Here is a 23,904-nt window from a genome sequence, read left to right as displayed (position 1 = left end):
GACGGAAAAACAACAACAACCACAGTTCCCGAAAAAGGCCAACCCCCGCTTGCGGGGAAAAATGGCCTCTAAAGGTGGATTATCTGGACGACATCCTCGTCGCCAGCACGTCCCGAGCCGAGCACCTCCTCCACCTCCGAATGCTGTTCGGACGCCTCAGCGAGCACGGCTTAATTGTCAACCCGGCCAAATGCCACTTCGGCACGACGACCGTTGACTTATTGGGCCACCGCATCACCAAGACCGGGGCCGTGCCACTGCCGACCAAGGTCGAGGCCATCACCAAGTTCCCGCGTCCCCGCTCCATCAAGGCCCTGCAAGAGTTCCTCTGCATGGTGAATTTTTATCACCGATTCGTGCCCCGCGCTGCTCAGCTCATGCGGCCCCTTTACGAAGCCCTCCGGGGCAAGCCGGCCAAGCATGACATCGTCTGGTCCGCGGCCATGGACGTGGCACTCACGAGCGCGAAGTGGGCCCTCGCCGACGCAACGCTGCTGGCTCACCCGGTGCTCAACGCTCCCATCGCCCTCACTACGGACGCCTCCAACTACGTGGTGGGCGCCGTCCATTAACAATGGGTGAACGGGGTTTGGCAGCCACTCGCTTTTTTCAGCCGGCAACTCCGGCCGAACGAGTTAAAATACAGCATGTTAGACCGCGAGCTCCTCGGTCTATTCCTGGCCGTTCGCCATTTCCGCCACCTCCTGGAGGGCCGCCCGTTCACGGCTTTCGTCGACCACAAGCCATTGGTTTACGCAATGGCCAAAGTCACGGAGCCGTGTTCGGCCCGCCAGCAGCGCCACCTCTCCGCCGTGTCGGAATTTACCACGGACATCCGGCACGTTGCCGGCAAAGACAACGCCGTGGCCGACTGTCTTTCTCGGGCCAGCGCGAACGCGGTCCACCTCGGCGTGGACTTCGCGCTCATGGTGGCCGACCAAACCACCGACACCATGGTGCAGGCCCTCCGGGCGGCGGACACGGGCCTCCGCCTGGCCGACATCCCCTTCGCGGACACTGTCCTGCTCTGCGACGTCTCCCAAGGCCAGCCTTGCCCCATCGTGCCCGTTACCTGGCAGCGCCGCATCTTCGCCTCCATCCACGGCCTTTCTCACCCGGGCCGGAAAGCTTCTCAGAAGCTGGTGTCGGCGCGTTTTGTCTGGCACGGCCTTCGACGGGACGTCCGCGACTAGGCCAACGCCTGCACGGCCTGCCAGCGGGCCAAGGTCCACCGCCACACCCAGGCCCCGCTGGCACCTTTCACCGTGCCCGAATGGCGTTTCGACCACGTCAACGTGGACCTGGTTGGCCCCCTTACCCCTTCGCGGGGTTTCACACAGCTGCTCACCATGGTGGACAGGACCACCAGGTGGCCGGAGGCCATTCCCCTCATTTCCACCACCACCACCGCCGACGTGGCACAGGCTTTCATCGCCACCTGGGTCGCCCGTTTCGGCGCACCGGCAGACATATCTTCGGACCGCGGTCCGCAGTTCACCTCCGAGCTGTGGGGCGTGGTCGCCCGCAACCTGGGAGTCCAGCTCCACCGTACCACGGCCTACCACCCCCAAGCCAATGGGTTGTGCGAGCGTTTTCACCGCTCCATGAAGGCCGCGCTCATGGCCGGCCTTCAGGACGACGGTTGGGCCGACCGGCTGCCGTGGGCCCTTTTGGGCCTCCGCACGGCCCCCAAGGAGGACCCCCAGGCGTCCACCGCCGAGCTCGTCTACGGCCAGCCGCTCCGCGTCCCGGGCGAGTTCGTGCCCGACTCTACCAGTCCCTGGTCCGCAGCTCGCCAGCGCTCTGACCTCCAGGAGGCCGCCCGACGATTTGCCCCCGTGCCAACGTCCTGCCACGGTGGCCCCCAGTCCTACGTCCCCCCAGCGCTCTGCACAGCGGAGTACGTCTTTGTGCGTCATGAAGCACACCGGGGGCCACTTTGGGCGCCGTACGACGGGCCCTTCCGGGTCCTGCGAAGGGACGACAAGTCATTTGTCATCGACTTCGGCGGCCGGTCGGACCGGATTTGAGTGGACCGCTTCAAGCCGGCGCACGTGGACGTCGACCAACCACCACGGTTGGCCCTTCCTCCGCGGCGAGGCCGCCCCCCGTCCACAGTTCCCCCCGCTCGACCACCCACCACCACATCGGACCCCCCCCCCCCCCCCACGACCCTCCAGGGGTCGCTTCGGCCGGGTCATCAGGACCCCCCTTAAATTGACCCTGCCGGTGCAAGTCGATTCTGGAGGGGCATGTGTAGCGGTTTCCGCTGGGTGTACACAATTGCCTTGCACGTACCAAGGACGCGGCCAGGGAGCAATCACCATGCCGGGCTCGTCCAGGCCGCCCGGACAGGCCCAGACGCGCCTCTCCCGGGCATGCCCGGACTCGCTGTTCCCGGGCACGCCCGAACCTCCCGGGCACGCCCGGTCTCGTCTTTCCAGGGCTCGCCCAGGACGCCTGGGCATGCCCGCTCTCGCCTTTCCAGGGCTCGCGCAGGACGCCTGGGCATGCCCGCTCTCGCCTTTCCAGGACTCGCCCAGGATGTCCGGGCAGGTCCAGACTCGCCTTTCCAGGACTCGCCCTTGACGCCCGGGCATGCCCGGTCTCGCTTTTCCCAGGCAAACGCTCCGGCATGATGTGTATATATATTGCTGCCCGATAAACGGGCTTTTCAGAGTACCCGAGTTTGATACGTGCAATAAAGCAACTCGGACGAATTTCCATCTTTGGTCGCGTCAATCCTTCCGACTCGCGTTGGAGCATAGCTCCTTCAATCTCACTCATCTCTGGGCATGCGCAACCATGATGAATTCAGAGCCGAGTTATAATACTGTAAAACTACAGGTTTGTTTTCCGATTCATGTTCAAAATATAACATTCAATTGAAATGAAGTTGTTCCTCAATCATAAAGTAGCATTTGTGGTGAACCAATTGCCTAACCCTGCTTTTTGTTTTGTGTGTGTGGGGTAAAAAGGAGGACATCATCTAACAGTAATGATTGTTCTGGTGGTAGAATCCATGATATACAATCACAGTTTGGTTAATCGGCCAGAAAACCCCCTGCTCGGTTTCGGGTAACATGCTCTTCAATGAATGGGGTAGGTACTAGGTAGGGATTTGTTTTTGGGGGAGGGGGAGAGGGGACATTGTGGGGGTTTTGTATGTGTTTAAATGGAAGATACCAATGTTGAATGTTGTAAAGATATAGTCGTACACCTCAACATGTCCATAGTGATACAAAATTAGGGGTAAAATAACATTGTGTAAATGACACCAATTTTGCATCCCTGCAAGGTTTTCAAACATTGAAGCTGATCCCACCATTGATAACGACAGCCTTTAAAACCTTTTAGTTTTTTTTTTCCGATGGTTGCCGTTTTTCACAAGACACAAGTATGTCATATGCAGACATCATGTGGCTTGGATCACCACATCGACAATTTAAATGCACGAAGCCAACACCAGATGTCTTCATCGCAGCCATCACTTCCAATGTCTGTCCAGGGTCCATTTTCTGATTGTGAACAAGAGACCATTGATGTGTTGGCAGACGCATTGTGCAACATTTTAAAATGTCGAGAAAATCATCTGGCCCCTTAACTGAGTTTAACTGCCACTGATTCTCTTAGTTGAGACCACAACCGGCAACAGTGGCACAAACTAATAATACTCAAGGACCAAATCTTCAAAAGAGGCCTAAAAATTAATTGATAAGGCATTTCAGGGTATAATTGTATATATTATTGTATTTCTATATGATTTGGTATGATTTTACATATGATTATACGATTTTTTTTGCTGGATCCAAAAATGCTGCGCACCTAGATGGATTTCGTTGCTCACCTGGAACGTAGTTCCGGTGAGCTTATGCCATGGCGCGTCCTCCTTCCGTCAGTCCGTAAACACTTGTAACTTCTTTTCCGAAACTGCTGATAGGATTGTGACCAAACTTGGCATAAATTATAGGTGGTATGTTGTGACTAAAGTTTGTTTACGGCCTTTAAAAAAAATCGGTTTAAGGGAGTCTACCAGGGGTCAAAGTGTATCTGGGGAACGACCTTCCCCCTCCCCCCCCACCTCCCCCCCCCCGAAAAAAAATTGGAATTCGCTTTTTCCTCTGAAACTACACACACTATTTCGATGAAACTTGACCACAACCTTCATCACCTGTGTTGTACCAAAGTTTGTTTATGGCATAAAAAAAATCTGGCCCTGAGTAGGTCTATGGGGGGGGGGGGGGGGGGTGGAATGGGGGGGGGGGGTTGCCCCCTAAAATAGATATTTTCTTTCTTCTCAGAAACTACACACATAATTCTGATGAAACCTGACCACAACCTTAATCACCCGTGTTGCACCAAAGTTTGTTCAAGGTATTCGAAAAATTGGAGGTATCTATGGGTGGGTGGGGGGGGGGGGGGGGTGCTTCCCCCCCCAAAATAGTTAGATATATTTTTTGTTTGTTTAAAGTCTTATGATGATGTTAATATGATTTTACATGTTGCCTTGTCTTCTAGCATCCATTGAAATTGGTTTAAAATACCCTTAGTCAGTGTAGTATACTGCTTTATTCTACCAGGCTAGCACCCAGGGGTATTGCCCCTATCTTTTTTTTTACTTTTTGACCCTCAAAATATCAAAAAACTAAAATGCACTCAATATATGCTTCTTTTTTTTTGGGGGGGGGGGGGGGGGGATACAAGATCGAGGCTCGTGTAAGAGCTAACATAAATCACAAAAAGACAAACTGACACATAAAACATAAGATAAAGGGAGCGGGAGACAGGATGGGGAGAGAGGGGGAAGCACACAAGTACAACATTTGAGAACAGGGACATCGGGAGATCTGTGGGAGGGAGAGGGCTTGGGGGGAGGAGGCATGGGAAGGGGTGGGAGGGGATGGGAGAGGTATAAAACACATGGAACTCCCAGGACTTCCAGGAAAGAAGTCGGAATTTCAAAAAACTGGATCTAGGTTGAATTAACAGGGGTAGAAAAGATCAAGGTTTTGGATGTGGGAAGATAAGAGATGGTCGTGCACAGCTGTTTTAAAGACCTGGAGGGAGGAGTGGGATTTAATAGAGTGAGGGAGTTTGTTCTCGAGGTGGGAGTAAAGAGGAATGAAAGAGTGAAGGTGAGCAGAGAGTCTTGATTTTGGCAGTTTAACCATAAGAGGGTTGCAGGCAGATATTGTGTGACCTGTAGGAATATTTGGGGGACAGAGCCCAGAGAGAGCTGGGGGGGGGAGGGGGCAAGGCCAGAGAGGAGTCGGTAGAAGATAGAAAGACCACCAACCTGCCTGCGGTGAGTGAGTGAAAGGCCCTCGGAGTTAGCTTCATTAGGGGAGATTCCAATGATTCTGAAAGCTTTGGTTTCAACAGCGTGAAGCCGGGCTAGGTGAGAGGCAGGAGCACCGGCCCAGAGGGGAGAACAGTATTGCATTGGATGCGTTGAATCTACAGGCTCCACACTTGACCCCTCGTGTCTTTCTCTCACATTTTCCTCACTGCAACAACATATTTAAATCTGTCTCAGCTGCACTTTGTAAATATCCTACCTTGACATATTGTGTTCATATATTTTACAGGTGATCACGAGATAACGAGAAATCTCTGACACACCTTCAACAGCTCTCCCTACCTCTTCCTCCTCTTCCACATCTTACCCTACCCCTCCCCCCCCTGTTCTGGACCCGATGCTCCCCCTTCCTCTTCATTAACGGTATGGACCTCAAACATCCAGGGCCTTCGCTCAAACCTGACTGATCTCTCCATACAGGTTGCTTCTGACAAACCAGATGTGATCTGCTTAACAGAAACTTTCCTCCTTCATGATGTCTCTGATGCCTTGGTATCTCTCCCAGGTTACTCCCTCCTCCGGTATGATAGACCTGAGCCTCGTCCTGGAGGTGGGGTTGCTATCTTTATAAAAAACTCTCTTCCTCACTCACCCTCCAATGCCCTCTCTCCACCGCACCCCCAGGAATACCTTTGGCTACGGCTTCCCCTTCGCTCCCACCTTTTGTTCATATGTGTGTTGTACCGTCCACCAAACAGCGATGACTCCATCTACATCTCGCTGTCTGATAATATGGACCAACTTCTATCTACCCATCCCAACTCTCTCTTCCTCATATGTGGTGATTTCAATTGTCACCATGCCAGTTAGCTGGGTGTGGGTACCTCTCTTACCAGCCATGGCTCCAATCGGCTCATCTGATCATGTGCTTGTCAAAGTGGACATCTCTCTGACCATTCTCAGAGAGCCTCCTCAGCGTCGACGAGTCTGGCATTTCACTCAGGCCAACTGGCACGGTCTTCAAGCAGCCATCAATCATCTGGACTGGTCTCCCATCTCTACCGCCTCTGACATCAACTCATCCTGGGAATTCTTTCAAAGTAAATTGCTCTCTCTCATGCACAGATTTATCCCATCTCGTCTTCAGTTGTCATACCCTTCCTCCCGTCCATGGTACACGGAATCTTGTGGTAAGGCTGTTGCCCTGAAACAACTTGCTTTCGTCTCCTGGAAAGCAAATCCAACGGAAGGAAATGTAATTTCCTTTCACAAAGCCCGAAACAAGTGTGTGTCCACCCTCAGGAGAGCCAGGAAACAATATCTCACCGTTCTCAAGAACGAACTCTCTTATCTGTCTCCCTCTTCCAAATCCTGGTGGCGTCTGGTCAAATCTGTTTCTGGTGTTTGTTCCCCCTCCATCCCATCCCTCACCTCAAACGGCTTAACGGCTGACTCCGCACGTGAAAAAGCTGAATGCCTCAACTCTGTGTTTGCCTCTAAATCTTGTGTCCCAAACCCATCCCTCTCTGTACCCACCGTACCCAGTCGTACCCAGCTGCTCCTGGACTCTGTTATGTGTCCTTTCCTCCTGACAAGGTGGAAAAGTTTATGTCAACCCTCGACTCTGATTCTGCAACTGGTCCTGACGGCATCAGCCCATGGGTCCTAAAATCATGTGCTTCCGCTCTTTCACTCCCTCTCTCTGTTCTCTTCACCCTCTCTTTTGCTCAAGGTCAACTGCCATCTGCTTGGAAATCAGCCAACATCACCGCTTTGCACAAAAAAGGTGCAAAAACAGATCCTAGCAACTACAGACCAATCAGCCTTCTCCCAATTATCAGCAAAGTATTTTGTCATCACTCTCGCGAGATCTTGGAGACGGCGGCAGGGATTTTCGAAGCTCCACACGGTCTCCACGTTTTTCGAAGTTAAGTCTGTTCACAATTGTATTTTGTCGAAACTGTATTTATCTTTCGGTGTGTGAAGTTATTGTGTGCAACTTTGGTTGTTTCTCGGTGTTTATCTTTCATAAATTGATCGTCTGTTTGCCGTGTCGTGTCTTGAGGCCTTGTACAGTGTGCACTGTACAACCTTGAGGCTTTGTTTTTTATCTCAGCGGTCCGTCTTTTGTGATCCAATAACTTTCGTTCTCTGTATTCCCAGGCTTTTCACCCATAGCCTACCTACTTCCTTGTGTAAATCTCAACTCAAAAAAAAAAAAAAAAAAAAAAAAAAAAAAACATTTTCCTTCTCAGTTATCATTCGTTTATTCATTCTTATTCGTTCGTTCGTTCTTCGACCACGTGTTTCTCCCCCATTTCCCCAGATAGTTTTCACTCATTAACCTTCAATGTTTACACTTTCCCCTCAAGTTATGTATTCCGTCATATTTTATAACACCTTTTTCTTCTTCTTCTTTAAAAGGCTGCTTTCGACTTGCTCACCAAATCAATTCATCCCAAAAAAAATATCCATCTCCTATAGTGCCTTTTTTCTACATTCCCTAAACTCTCCTGCACTCCATCCTCCATCCAGCGTCCTTAAACGTATTTTTAACTCGAAGGTCACAAGCAACTCATTTTGCAATAAATGTTCGTTTCCCATAAATTGTACACTTTCAAAAATCCAATATCACCCCTCCCCTCCAAATCTTCCCCATAACCCCTCCCCTCCAAATCTTCCCCATCACCCCTCCCCTCCAAATCTTCCCCATCACCCATCCCTTTCAAATCTCCCCCCTTGCCCCCTCCCTCCTAAACGACCCCCTCACCCCTCCGCGCCAAGACGCCCCCTCGCCCCTCCCCTCCTAGACTCCTGCCTCAACCCTCCCCTCCAAATCTCCCCCATATCCCATCCCTTTCAAATCCCTCCCCTTGCCCCTTCCCTCCCAAACTTCCCCCTCACCCCTCCCCTTCAAATCTCCCCACCCTCATTGCTTCTCAATTTCCCCCCTCTCACTCCCCCTCCTCAAAGCGTCCTCCCCGCTTCTTCCCCCTTCAAACTCTCACCTCCATCTCCCCCAACCTTCTGCCTCGCTCTTCCCCCTCCTCAAATAACACCTCATTGTGGCTCACCCAATCACCATCAAACCTTTTGTCCGCCCCATCCTTCCCTTTCTCCGAGCTATTCTGAAATCTCTGACACACCTTCAACAGCTCTCCCTACCTCTTCCACCTCTTCCACATCTTACCCTACCCCTCCTCCCCCCTGTTCTGTATCTGATGCTCCCCCTTCCTCTTCATTAACGGTATGGACCTCAAACATCCGGGGCCTTCGTTCAAACTTAACTGATCTCTCCATACAGGTTGCTTCTGTCAAACCAGACGTGATCTGCTTAACAGAAACTTTCCTCCTTTATGATGTCTCTGATTCCATAGTATCTCTCCCGGGCTACTCCCTCCTCCGGTATGATAGACCTGAGCCTCGTCCTGGAGGCGGGGTTGCTATCTTTATCAAAAACTCTCTTCCTCACTCGCCCTGCACTGCACTCTCTCCACCTCACCCCCAGGAATACCTCTGGCTACGGCTTCCCCTTCGCTCCCACCTCTTGTTCATATGTGTGTTGTACCGTCCACCAAACAGTGATGACTCCATCTACATCTCGCTGTCTGATGATATGGACCAACTTCTATCTACTCATCCCAACTCTCTCTTCCTCATATGTGGTGATTTCAACTGTCATCATGCCAGTTGGCTGGGTGTGGGTACCTCTCTCACCAGCCATGGATCCTCAGCAAAGGACTTCTGCGACTCACTGGGACTGACACAATCTGTCAATTTCCCGACCCGGATCTCAGTCAACGGAACATCTTCTCTTCTGGACTTGGTTATGACTAACTTCCCTGAAAATGTCTGCTGCTCTTCTTCTGCTCCGATCGGATCATCTGATCATGTCCTTGTTAAAGTGGACATCTCTCTGACCATCCTCAGGGAGCCTGCTCAGCGTCGCGAGTCTGGCATTTCACTCAGGCCAACTGGCACGGTCTTCAAGCAGCCATCAATCATCTGGACTGGTCTCCCATCTCTACCACCTCTGACATCAACTCATCCTGGGAATTCTTCCAAAGTAAATTGCTCTCTCTCATGCACAGATTTATCCCATCTCGTCTTCAGTTGTCATACCCTTCCTCCCGTCCATGGTACACGGAATCTTGTGGTGAGGCTGTTGCCCAGAAACAACTTGCCTTCGTCTCCTGGAAAGCAAATCCAACGGAAGGAAATCTCATTTCCTTTCACAAAGCCCGAAACAAGTGTGTGTCCACCCTCAGGAGAGCCAGGAAACAATATCTCTCCATTCTCAAGACCGAACTCTCTTATCTGTCTCCCTCTTCCAAATCCTGGTGGCGTCTGGTCAAATCCGTTTCTGGTGTTTGTTCCCCCTCCATCCCCTCCCTTACCTCAAACGGCTACACAGCTGACTCCGCACGTGAAAAAGCTGAATGCCTCAACTCTGTGTTTGCCTCTAAATCTTGTGTCCCAAACCCATCCCTCTCTGTACCCACCATACCCAGTCGTACCCTGCTGCTCCTGGACTCCGTGTCCTTTCCTCCTGACAAGGTGGAAAAGTTTCTGTCAACCCTCGACTCTGATTCTGCAACTGGACCCGACGGCATCAGCCCACGGGTCCTAAAATCCTGCTCTGCTGCTCTATCTCACCCTCTCTCTGTTCTCTTCACCCTCTCTTTTGCTCAAGGTCAACTGCCATCTGCTTGGAAATCAGCCAACATCACCGCTTTGCACAAAAAAGGTGCAAAAACAGATCCTAGCAACTACAGACCAATCAGCCTTCTCCCAATTATCAGCAAAGTCATGGAATCCATCATTGCTTCGGATATGAAATCTTTCCTCTTCTCCAATGGCTTGATCTCTGATCATCAATTTGGTTTCAGACCAGGTCACTCTACTCTGGACATGCTGCTTCTGCTGTCTCAACAATGGATGGAGGTCCTCAATGCCAAACAGGAAATTAGAGCTGTCTCCCTCGACATATCACGTGCCTTCGACACGGTCTGGCACCCCGCTCTGCTCACCAAACTCTCCTCCTTTGGTATCCATGGAAATCTCCACGCATGGCTGGCGGACTTCCTCTCTAGTCGTCGTCAACGTGTGGCCCTGAATGGGTTTCTCTCATCTCCTCTTCCTGTTCAGGCTGGAGTTCCCCAAGGCAGTGTTCTGGGCCCCGTGCTTTTTCTGGTCTTCATCAATGATCTCTCTGACTCTCTCGAAAATCCTCTCTATCTCTTTGCTGATGACTCCACTCTCTGCCGCTCCATTCCTCTTCCCTCAGATCGGCAGTCTGCTGCCTCCTCACTCTCTGAAGACCTGGACAAAATCACAGACTGGTCAAACAAGTGGAACATGTCTTTCAATCCTGACAAATCTCACACTCTTACTATGTCTCTCCGAAAAGATCGACTGGACAACCCTCCCATCTACTTTCTCAACAATCCTCTCCAAGAAGTTCTGTCGCTCAAGATTTTGGGTCTCACTATCTGCCATGATCTTTCTTGGGAAAACCACATTTCCAAGCTGGCCTCCAAAGCCAGTCGCCGACTGGGCATCCTCCGTCGTGCGAAGTCCTTCCTCGGCACACCTGAGCTCCTCACCACATACAAGGCTTTCATCCGCAGCTCAATGGAATACTGTTCTCCCCTATGGGCCGGTGCTCCTGCCTCACACCTAGCTCGGCTTCACGCTGTTGAAACCAAAGCTTTCAGAATTATTGGAATCTCCCGCGATGAAGCTATCTCTGAGGGCCTTTCACTCACTCACCGCAGGCAGGTAGGTGGTCTTTCTGTCTTCTACCGACTCCTCTCCGGCCTTGCACCCCCAGCTCTCTCTGTGCTCTGTCCCCCAAATATTCCTACAGGTCGCACAAGATCTGCCAGCAACCCTCTGATGGTTAAACTGCCGAAATCTCGGCTCTCTGCTCACCTTCACTCTTTCATTCCTCTTTTCGCCCGCCTCTGGAACAAACTCCCTCACTCCCTTCAATCCCACTCCTCCCTCCAGGTCTTTAAAACAGCTGTTCACCACCATCTCTTATCTTCCCCCATCCAAAACCTTGATCTTTTCTACCCCCGCTAATTCACCCCAGATCCACCTTGTTTGAAATTCCAACTTCTTTCCTGAAAGTCCTGGCAGTGTCCATATGTTTTATACCTCTCCCACCGCCCCCTTCCCACGCCCCCCCCCAAAGCCCTCGCCCTCTCTCAGATCTCTCGATGTCTCCATGTCTCTCGGTCCCTGCTCTCAAATGTTGTGTTTGTGTCCTTCCCCCTCTCTCCCCATCTTGTCTACCGCTCCCTATGTTATATGTTTTATGTGTCGGTTTGTCTTTCTGTGTGATTAATGTTCGCTCTTTCACGAGCCTCGACCTTGTATACAAAAAAAAAAAAAAAAAAAAAAAAAAAAAAAAAAAATAAAAAAAAAAGTCATGGAATCCATCATTGCTTCGGATATGAAATCTTTCCTCTTCTCCAATGGCTTGATCTCTGATCATCAATTTGGTTTCAGACCTGGTCACTCTACTCTGGACATGCTGCTTCTGCTTTCTCAGCAATGGATGGAGGTCCTCAACGCCAAACAGGAAATTAGAGCTGTCTCCCTTGACATTTCACGTGCCTTCGATACGGTCTGGCACCCTGCTCTGCTCACCAAACCCTCCTCCTTTGGTATCCATGGAAATCTCCACGCATGGCTGGCGGACTTCCTCTCTGGTCGTAGTCAACGTGTGGCCCTGAATGGGTTTCTCTCATCTCCTCTTCCTGTTCAGGCTGGAGTTCCCCAAGGTAGTGTTCTGGGCCCTGTGCTTTTTCTGGTCTTCATCAATGATCTCTCTGACTCTCTTGAACATCCTCTCAGTAGTGTAATAATGTTGCTTCTGGGACACCTCCGTTTAACATGGGAAATCCCTATCTAATGTCATTTACCCCCTTGTCTTTTTCAAAAATCATAAACACCTCTATTTCTCCCACCCTCATCTTTATGAACCTTTTGTCTGTAGTACCTATCCTTAATGTTGTTCATTAGACCACTCAAACACTACAAATATTTGTTTTCTCTTATAGACCTATCATCCTTCTTCTACATATCATCTGGCAGATTAATCTTTGACCCACTCAAACATTGACCCATTCACTTCCATATTAATTCTTTCCCTCCCTCATTGCCCCTAAACACCTATATTTCTCTCACCCTGTTCTTTACGAACCTTCTAACCTTTTGACATGTTATCCTTATTCATTAGACCACTTAAACACCTGTGATCCTTCTGACCTCATGGACCTTTTAGCCTTTTACTCTTAATATCATCTGGTGAATATAACCCACTCAAACAACGACCCTACAAATATTTGTTTATGCGTGGGAAATAATTTAATTCTCCTACAACTCTCTTCACCATCTAATATATTAACAAAAAATATGTTTGAGTTTGGTTCTTTATTAAGATATTTTAACTGAGCTAAGATAAAATGGTAAACCTCCCTCAATGTTCTTGTTTGAGCGCCTCCAGTGCCACATACCATTTTTTGGTAAGCTCCGCCCACTTTTTGGTAAACCACGCCCATTTTTTACTAAGCCCCGCCCACTTTTTGTTAAGCCACGCCCACTTTTTACTAAGCCCGGCCAATTTTGCTAAGCTCCTCCCACTTTTGCTAAGTCCCACCCACTTTATAAACTCTTCAGCATTGTATCATTTCCAGGTAATACATTACATCATTTTCAGGGAATTTCCATCACATCATTTCCAGTTAAGACACGCCCAGGGAATTTCCACAGGAAGACACACCCAGTCCTTATAAAAGGCACCGACCACACAGGCTTTTTCAAACACGCTTTCTGCTTCACTTGAGAATGGACTACTATGCCGAAATGGAATGGGATAACTTTGCTATTCCATGGAGTCCTACTACCTGTGTAGAACTCAACCTTCAGATTGATGAACTGGACTCGAACCTCTTATCAATGGAGGTAAGTTTGTTTATTTATTTATTTATTTATTTAATTTTTTTTTTTTTTTTTTTTTTTTTTTTTTTAAGATGAGACTCGTGTAAGAGTTAACAAAGTTAATTTTAATATTCATAGAGCTTGATTTATACAAATAAAAAATATTGTATTAAATTAATACATTGTTATTTTCTTTCACAGGAAATTGTATCTGAGATACGAAATGAAAATTCTGCTTTTAACACAACTTGGGATGAAGTTATTTTTTTGTTTGAAGACATTTTGAACAACCAAGACCCCCAGAACGAGTTCTACCTTGATGACCCAGCCAAAGAGTTATACCTTGGAGATCCACAAAATCCTGAAAAAGAGTTTTACCATGATGATACTTGTTGTGAGTTATCAAAACAAAACCCACTGAACAAGTTCTACCTTGATGAGCCAGAATACAAGTCATACATTGGAGACCCACAAATTTCTGAAAATTGGGAAAGGAGAGTTCTCCCTGATGGTCCGCAGTTATACTATGTGAGACACATCATAGAAACCCTAAAAAATTGGGCAAGGAGAGTTCTCCCTGATGGTCCGCAGTTATACTATGTGAGACACATCATAGAAACCCTAAAAAATTGGGCAAGGAGAGTTCTCCCTGATGGTCCGCAGTTATACTATGTGAGACACATCATAGAAACCCTAAAAAATTGGGCAAGGAGAGTTCTCCCTGATGGTCCGCAGTTATACTATGTGAGACACATCATAGAAACCCTAAAAAATTGGACAAGGAGAGTTCTCCCTGATGGTCCGCAGTTATACTATGTGAGACACATCATAGAAACCCTAAAAAATTGTGAAATGGGAATTCTCCCTGATGGTCCGCAGTTATACTATGTGAGACACATCATAGAAACCCTAAAAAATTGGGAAAGGGAAGTTTTCCCTGATGGTCCGCAGTTATACTATGTGAGACTTATCACGGAAACCCCCAATATTTCTGAAAATTGTGGTTTTACCTTGGGGACTTGGAAAGATGGTTATATTTTTGGAGACTCGGAATGGGGGTTTTGTTTTGATGACTCGGAATGTGATACCTATCTTGGAGGCTCAACAGGAATGTGGTTATACCTTGGGAACTTGGAAAGTTGGTTTTATTTTGGAGACTCTACCTGTGGGGTTCCTCTTGGAGACTCTTTGGATTCTAAAGCAATGAACAATGTTCTTTATTTAATGACGCTTGATTTAAGCAATATCAAGAAAGTTCGAGGAAGAAAATGCTGGAAAATTCTTTCTTCCCATTTCTACTTCTTCAAACTTAAAAGCCTTGAAAGACAGAATTGGAGGAAGAGGAAAAAAAAAAAAAGAAATACGTATTTAAAAAAGAAGAAAAGAAAGATTATGTTAGGGTTTGGGTGGGATTTTGAATGTGAGGGTTAGGGATGGGGTTGGGTTAGGGTTGGGATTTTGAATGTGAGGGTTAGGGTTGGGGTTGGGTTAGGGATGGGGTTGGGTTAGGGATGGGGTTGGGTTAGGGATGGGTTGGGTTAGGGTTGGGATTTTGAATGTGAGGGTTAGGGTTGGGGTTGGGTTAGGGATGGGATTGGGTTAGGGTTGGGATTTTGAATGTGAGGGTTAGGGATGGGTTGGGTTAGGGATGGGGTTGGGTTAGGGATGGGGTTGGGTTAGGGTTGGGGTTGGGTTAGGGATGGGGTTGGGTTAGGGATGGGGTTGGGTTAGGGATGGGGTTGGGTTAGGGATGGGGTTGGGTTAGGGATGGGGTTGGGTTAGGGATGGGTTGGGTTAGGGATGGGTTTGGGTTAGGGATGGGGTTGGGTTAGGGCTTGGGTTGGGTTAGGGTTTGTATATTATTATGACTCACTCGCACATACACACACACACAAAAGTTAAGCCCCAACTAAAAAGTTGTGGGATTCTGTGTTTGGGGTTCACAGATTTAAAAACGTATCCCCATTATACACACACAAAAGTTAAGCCCCAACTAAAAAGTTGTGGGATTCTGTGTTTGGGGTTCACAGATTTAAAAACGTATCCCCATTATACACACACAAAAGTTAAGCCCCAACTAAAAAGTTGTGGGATTCTGTGTTTGGGGTTCACAGATTTAAAAACGTATCCCCATTATACACACACAAAAGTTAAGCCCCAACTAAAAAGTTGTGGGATTCTGTGTTTGGGGTTCACAGATTTAAAAACGTATCCCCATTATACACACACAAAAGTTAAGCCCCAACTAAAAAGTTGTGGGATTCTGTGTTTGGGGTTCACAGATTTAAAAACGTATCCCCATTATACACACACAAAAGTTAAGCCCCAACTAAAAAGTTGTGGGATTCTGTGTTTGGGGTTCACAGATTTAAAAACGTATCCCCATTATACACACACAAAAGTTAAGCCCCAACTAAAAAGTTGTGGGATTCTGTGTTTGGGGTTCACAGATTTAAAAACGTATCCCCATTACATTTTATTTATTTATTTATTATTTTCAAGGGTATTATCTGCTTACTTGTGTTTTTTGTAATTCTTGTGAGTAAAATGAACCCAAGATTTCTTCTCCATTTAAATCATATAATTTGTAGGTCCAAGGGACTGTATCCATTACATCAATGATTTTAAATAATTCACGAGTCCATTTTTGTGTATAACCTTTCTCAAAATGACTTTTCCATTTGTATATTCTTACAATATCACCAACTTTAAACTTGGGCTTTCTCAAATTAATCTCCTTTTCATATTCTAATTTTGTAAATGTTTCTGATGGTTTTGATTGTGTTGATGAATGAACTGTATTATTGTAATTATCTACAATATCCTGAATTAAATACACCCATTTTTGAGAACCGAGTTGTGTGAATTTTTTATATAATTTCTCTTTTAAAGTACGATTAAAACGCTCAATAACAACTGCCTTTCCTTCATTAAAGGTGCTGTATAATTTAATACCCTTCCCCTTAAGAAATTTCATGAATATTTTGTTATAGAACTCTGTTCCCTCATCAGTCCATAACTTCTTTGGTTTCCTTTTATCCCGATCAAATATTAGCTTAAAGGCTAACATTAAAGTATCACCCCTTTTATTTTTTAAAGGGACAACCCAGGCAAATCTACTCCTCAAATCAATAACGGTTAAAGCATACCTGTATCCCCTGTCATTATTCAATTCAATTAAATCAGCGGACCATATGTGGTCAGTGTATTTAGAATAAACCTTCCTTCTTTTAAACTTTGTGATTATAGGTTTGTGTAATTCTTCAGCCAAAAGCTCCTCAGTCTTGATGGCATCATTAGAGCCTAATAGTTTTTTGAGGAATAACCAAGACCAAGTTTCAATTTAGCATTTATCAAATTTCTCACAATAAACCTATCAACTTTCTCTCTCAACGTTGGATTTTGTATCAAAGACAAATTATACAACATTTCGCTGTCGGCTTTATGTTTTTCAGTCAACGTAGTGGTTTTCCCATAAGCAATATCATGCTTCATACACACTTCGTCAACCCTATTTGTAGGTTTAGACCAAGGTTTAGGATTGTCAGCCTCATCTAATCTTTTATCCAAGTTTGTTCCTGGACCACAGAAAGAATACCCTGGAAGGTGTAATTCCCCTGGAATTCCAGTTGTTGTAAATTTACTTCCTGACAGAAACTTTTGTATGTCTCCTCCTCTTTTAGGAGAGATGAATTGGCACTTTTTAGAGCCACATACTTGACATATTCCTTTTTGATAAACTCTATTATTTTTAGCTTTAACATAAGAGATATTTTTAGATTTAGTTTTCTTTTTACATTTGAGACAATAACTCATATTTATTTATCAGAAAAATTCCGACAGAGTATCAAAACCTTTTTGGTTTTCAACATATACATTTCAATCTTTATTTTTAAAACATAAAGAATCCTAAGGAATGCCTTCACTCTCTCCTCCATTTATTTACAAATAAAAACTAACTAAAGTCAATGACACCAACATCATCAATCACATAATCTTTTCCTTCTTCTTCTTCTTCTTCACCACTTTCTCGTTTAAATCTCCTCCCTGAAATTGAAGACATTGACGTTCTTATTTTTGAAACCATTATCTTCATAAGAGTTGTTAATTCTTTAATTTCCTCTTCGGTGCGTTGAGATTGATTTATTTGCTTTAATACACTCAATCTTTTATGAATCTCAGTGATTTCCATCTTTTTATATTTTTCCTCCCTCTCTCTTTGCTCCCTCTCCTCCTCCTCCATTTTCTCCCTCTCCTCCTTCTCCTTTTTCTCCCTTTTCTCCCTTTCCTCCTTCTCCCTTTTCTCCCTTTCCTCCTTCTCCTTTTTCTCCCTCTCCTCCTTCTCCTCCTTTTTCTCCCTCTCCTCCTTCTCCTCCCTCTCCCTTTCCTCCTTCTCCTTTTTCTCTCTTTCCTCCTTCTCTTCTTCAACTCCTTCCTCATCCCTTGCTACCCTTGAGTTTGAACCCCAAAGAATATTATACATATACTCATCTGGATTTTGAGATATTCTTGTATCTATAATTATTTTTCTCATAATAGGATACCAATAAGATTTGTTGACGATTTCTAAAAGAGTTTTATATTTCATAACTTTGAGAAGTTCATTTTTATTTAATATTTTAAACAAGTCTCTATTTGTGGGTTTAACAATATCAGTATAAGGCCAGTTTTTTATGACAAAATTCCCATGTATATGCTCCAAATCATAAGGTATGTAATACCGAGCACCCTTTTCTTGTAGGTATCCTTGAATACAAAAATTATAATTCTCTTGTAGTCTTCTTCCTGCCATTTATGTATCAGAAATATATGTGAGATTAATATTATGACAGGTAATACCACCCCATCTTCCCACTACCAAATCGGTTTGTATTCCTCGGCTTTCTATCCTTATCTCATTACCTTCCTTCTTTGTCATGCGAACCATCGCTATACTATCATATATTTTTATTTTCTTAAAATCACGTATTTGTTGTTTACTAATTGTACTTCCACATAAATCCTTATCTTCACCAAGTGGATAATATTCTTCTTTACGAGACTGATTTAAATCATGTAGGTCTTCTATGTTTATTGAAAAAGACCAATTATACCCTAAATCAGGCATATCATACCCCCATTTATTAATTCGCATATTAACTAAATGTCCTTCTTTATAAAATTTAATTGTAAGCAGGTAGTTAAATTCAATGAGGAAAGGTGTATGGTCAGTATAACCAGGTGTTGTGGTTGTAAATTTTACTTGTTTCACAAAACGTGCTGTTTTCTTTAAAGATATATATTGTGATAAATCACTGAATCTAATCAAGTCATTCGCATCTGTAGGGTTTGGATAATTGATTAATTTATAAGTATTCTTCATATTAATATTTTTACTTACACTATATTTTTGTCGTTCAGCCTGTGCCTTTGTATAATAATTTGATAAATCAATATCCTGAGAGGATTTTCCAAAGATAGAACCATCTTTTCCAACATAGGTCATTTATATTAGATAAAAAATGATATCATAAAAATTTTCATTATTGTTGAGTTGAAATAATACATATAAACATAATTGGCCACAACATTTAGAATTAATTTCTTGAACTTGGAATGTTTGATAAACACCATTCTGTAAGAATTGTATTACTTCAACAGGTGGTGGCATACCATAACTATCAAAATAATATTTATCCTGACTATTATGAATACAAACCCAATGAGAACCATTCTGTGTGTCTAAATTCATAATAATATTCTTTGTATTCTTATTTATATGTGTTAATTCATCTCTCATACAAATAACCACATTATCAATTTTTAGTGTTTTACAATACTTAGCTAGTTCTATATTTGACGTTGTATTCTTTCCAAATTGTTTAAACCATTTATCCATTTATTTATGAGAAAGATACAATCCATTACCCCGTTTAGTTAGTTTAACACCCGCTTGAGCGATAGAGGAAAGCATATCTCCAACCAACAATCTAGCTTTATCAGGTAGACTTTCAAGTTTTTGAGCAAAATCTACAATTACACCACTTCCACTAATTTGTTTCTCCAACTCCTTGTTATGTCTTTCCAATTCTTTTTGAGCTTTTAGTTGTGCCTTCCTTTCGTTAGCAGTTTTTACCGCTGCTGAAATACCACCAGTCAATGCTCCCGCCGCACTTAAACCAGCAAATAAAGGAATTAGAAACGGGAGAAATCCTCCTCTTGACTCGTCTATTGAATATTTCTTTAACATAGGTTTCGTCATTTTAATTTTAAGTGATCCAACATCATTTAGTGTTTTTACTTGTGTGTGTGTGAGTAAAACATCAATTCTTACAGCTCCTTTTCTTTGAATTGTATTAACATTAATAATACAAGGCTTTTGATTTTGAATACAAGATGTTAATTTATTAAGATTGATTTGATTAACATATACCCCAACCATTTATTTATGAGAAAAAACCTATGTGATATTAATCATAACACCATTATCTGTATTAATCTGTAATTCTGTTTCCTCCAAAAGCAAACAATATGCATTAACCTCTTCACTCTCCCCTCTTTCAATGTATAGAGAAGTATCCACTCGATTAGACTTTATAGTTTCCTTTTGAGAACTCAGGTCAATTGCGTAGATTGTATAAAGTTTTTGAAACGCAACCATATCCAAAATAGGATCATTATTACCATTACTTTCACACACCTTTTGGTAGGACTTGTAGGCTTCCGCATAATCATTTTTTTCCCAATCAATTTCCAATCTATCTCGCGGATAAAATGTGCCATCAAGAGAAACCCGAAGTTGTTTCACCTTTGCATTATCACTCAGGGCATTATTCTTATTAGTACCGTCCTCTCCATCTGGTTTTTTTAAAATGAGCCAGAGGTATCGTGGCTTTCCTTGAAGAACACCTAAATTCCAAGTGTAGGTAGTGTGTTCCAGTTTAACGTGTTGACATCTTCTTTTAAGGTATGATACATTTAGCGGTTTCTTTGAGTTAAGTCTTCTATTTAACATCTCTTCCGTTTTAAGATTAGGAGTATATTCACTGATATACCAACACAAATCATTAATAACAAATTTATTATTTTCTCCAAAAGCATTTTCATCCCCAAAAAGCAATCTATTTACATTATCATTCCTTTGTAGTTGAAATCTAATTTTAAGCCCATACAAAACTTTATCATAATCACAAAATCCAAATATACCTTTCAGAGGTACTGCTACGGTAAAACTATTCTCAGCTTTTGCGTCATCATTATACATTGACTTCCTTTGACTATAACCAGGGTCTGCGTTTGTACCCGTTGACATATCAGGAATAAAACCCTCAACAGCTCCCTTACCCATTCTATCACTAAACGAATATAGTGTAAATTTCATCATTTCAGATGTAGCAGAGACATAATCAACCGCTTCAACCTCTTGTGTTCCAATATACAGGCGGACACTGTCAAACATTTTCCAGAAGAAATCATTTACGAGTGTAGCATTAGTATTATTCGCAGCCTTAGTGAATTTAAATTTACACAGCAAGAAACTATCAGCTATATTCAAGTAAGTTTGTTGATTATTTATTTCAAAACTTTTTGTTCCGTTTGAATTCCAGTCTGTTCCTGTTATAGCATTTACCTTAAAATAGTCTTCCTTTTTAGTGGAGTTTGAAATGATAATCGTATCATCCAAATCATAGATACTATCAATCGCTTCCATACTTGTATTTATATAGCATTAAAATTGTTGAAACCCTGACCCAAGTATTTTAATGATTTTTTGTCGTTCTTGTGAAGATAGTTGAGTTTTACCTTTTTTTATTTCTTTGATTGCTTGTAATTTATGAGACTCCTTTTGAGCATCTTTTATACTCTTTATAGCACCCGCAACGGAGCCCACGGCAGAAGCAGTTGAACCAATTAGGTCTTTATGTTTAAGGATGGTTGAACCAATACCCATTAGAGTATCAATTATCCCATCTCCTTTATTTCGAAATTGATGACCTACACCTCGTTGTCTCTTAGGTTTATAGTATCCTCTACCCACATACCTTGTATAGTCTGGTGAAAGGAACATGCCCTCCCCTGTAATTATTTTATATTTTCCCAACTCGTGTTTTCTCACAATAACCATTATTTATTTATTGAAAAACTTCACGTAGGTGAATTCTGATGGATATAATTTCATCATTAAAGGATATCATACGATTATCTTGGTCGGTTATCCTAAAATTTACTCTGTATATGGTTTTTCCTGACACAGGTAAATAGACAAGATTTTTTGGTTCCATATTAAATTTATAACCAATCGGGGTTGAGTATGCACTGAATGAAAATATTGTATTTGTTCTTATTCCATCGTTATAAGCACCATCAATCAAATCACAATGAATTAATACTGAATTTATACCGGAGGATATTTGGATAACATTATCACTGTAAAACGTCCCGTTATTTTCAATCTTTTTTGAAGAGAAACCCAATAGCTCTCTAAACGAATTTTCAATCGTGAAATCAACTTTATAATTATTTTTAAGTTTAATAGTTGATTTTGAAGTGTGTTTTTGAATATCTATTACAATATTTTTTGGTTCATCACCTTTTTCTTTCATAAGGCGAGAGACTTCTGAAGATATTTGAGAAATCTCGTAAGCTCCAGGTGAAACGGTTATAGTTTTATATCCACTTCCTGGATTATAACTAAACTTGTTGTTTTTCTCTGTGATATTAAAAAGGGTATTGTAAGTTTCCATTGACAACAAAGATGCCTCATATGAGGTAAGGGGGTCAAGTTGTAGTGGGTAAGGGAATGAAGCTGTGTAATCGCTCGTTGTGAAATTAAAACTAAGAATTGTGCTTCTCATCTTATTTAATATCTAATAAAATATCTTTGTATTGACATTTATTAATTATTTTCATGTTCATCAACTGATCTAAAATGGCTGAGGATTCATTAAAACAATTGTTGTTTCCAGCCTTCTTACTACCTAACAACAATAATAGCCTATTAACTAATTGTGATGGGTCATTTGGAAGAAAACTAACACCCGAACCAAGCTTACTTAAAGCATCAATAATATGTTTCTCCTTCTCATTCTTCTTACTTTTACCAGCAACAGAAACTCCATAATCAAGTGCATTTAGCAACTCAATATATACCCTATCTTCCTCTCTTTCCATATCAAGTGGTTCCTCAAAATATTTTGAACCGCTGAATCCGGGGTTTGTTAGAAGAAACATTAATCTTGGAGTTAATTTAACATTTGGTTGAGTAGAACTCAAGAACATCAATTCATCATTAAATATCAATACCTTTTCTTCCACAAGATGAAACACTGCTGGTTCTTCTGTTGGAATGAGACCTGCTCTGGTTTTTGAACCCGCCGAATATTCATTGTTTTGAAGAGCTTCCACAACATAATTAGGGGGTTGATTTACCTCCTCAAGTTTCCGAAATAATCCCTCGTCATCATATTCTAATTCACCAAGTTCTTGTTTTGTTATCTGACTAAAATCTTTGAGCATTTGAAGTTTTTTCGGAGTAAATTCTACCGTGGGAACTGTAGGGTGTTGAGTTTTCAAAAGTGGTTTAAAGAATTTCTCTTGTTTTCTTTCAAAGGCTTCTTCACCAGTTAGTTTCTGTCTCCGTTTCTTCTTTATCTCTTCCTGTTGTTTAACAACTTTTGAAACTAATTGTTGATGTTCCTTAAACTTTCTTTCTCTTTCTTCAGTATTCATTTTCTGTATTTATTTATTGAAAAATATCATTTAGTATCTCATCTTGTTTCACAACAATATATTTATATTTTCCAATCGTGTGTTTCATATAATTTTCAAATTCTTTTTTACTACATAACGTAGAGCAATTATCTCTCCAAAAATTATTTACATCTATTGAATTTAACTTAAATAAAATAAAAGTATTGGCATTGTTTCTTATTGAGCGTCGAGGGAGTTGAAAATATGATTGACTAAGATATATACAATTACAAGAAGAATGTCTCCCTCTTGTATAGTAGCTATCCATTACTGTTTGGTTTCTCTCATTAACACAATCATCAAAGATGACAAGGTTCTTTTTTGATTTATCTAAATCTTGAGGTGAAGGTATATCATCCGTATTATCACTGAGAATACAAGTTATGGGTTTCGATTTTGATTTCTGTGTATCACAAAATAATTGTATTATATCATCAATATTATAATCATTTAGTTTGTTTTGAAGTTTAAATAAACCGATAATGTCTTCCTTTTTAAGACCCGCATTAAAACCCTGTGAGAGTAGTTGATACTCGGGTTGAAAACTTGACTTTGTAAAAATTATTAAATTATCATAATCTAAAAAATTAGAACCAAGGAGCATCTTTAAAAGTAAACAGGTTTTTCCACATCCGCTTGAACCAACTATTAGACATCTCAATGAATTTGGAATGTTTTTATGGTTATTAAATTTTATCTTATTTTCCCAAACGGGTAAAAAATCATTCATTTATATATTTGGAAAACAAGTTATCCAACTTTTTTTGAGCTATTTGAGAAACTCTATATTTTATCCTGAGTTCGGGTTTAATTTCAAAATAATCCATTATTTTATTTATATAGTATCTTGTATTAACATTTCCATTAAAATTATTTTGAATAATAAATATCATTAAACCCTTATACATTTCCTCAATACAATTAGT

The 23,904-nt window shown here is 42.9% G+C and overlaps 1 protein-coding gene across 15 annotated transcripts in view; it reads left to right on the top strand.

The window, feature by feature from the left end:
* LOC137433876 (5'-AMP-activated protein kinase subunit gamma-2) overlaps nucleotides 1-23,904 on the top strand; it is a 216,020-nt gene that overhangs the window by 89,111 nt on the left and 103,005 nt on the right. Inside the window, exon 2 of one of the 15 annotated variants that reach the window (XM_078785993.1) lies at nucleotides 4,990-5,135. The exons of the other annotated variants lie outside the window; for them this stretch is intronic. The gene's annotated coding sequence lies outside the window, so the exon portion shown is untranslated. The remainder of the gene's footprint in view (nucleotides 1-4,989; nucleotides 5,136-23,904) is intronic. 15 annotated transcript variants of the gene reach the window in all.

This window comes from Myxine glutinosa, chromosome 10 (genome assembly GCF_964187855.1).
Source record: "Myxine glutinosa chromosome 10, kmMyxGlut1.1, whole genome shotgun sequence".
Taxonomy (NCBI): Eukaryota; Metazoa; Chordata; class Myxini; order Myxiniformes; family Myxinidae; genus Myxine; species Myxine glutinosa.
This window is presented reverse-complemented; position numbering and strand designations above follow the sequence as displayed.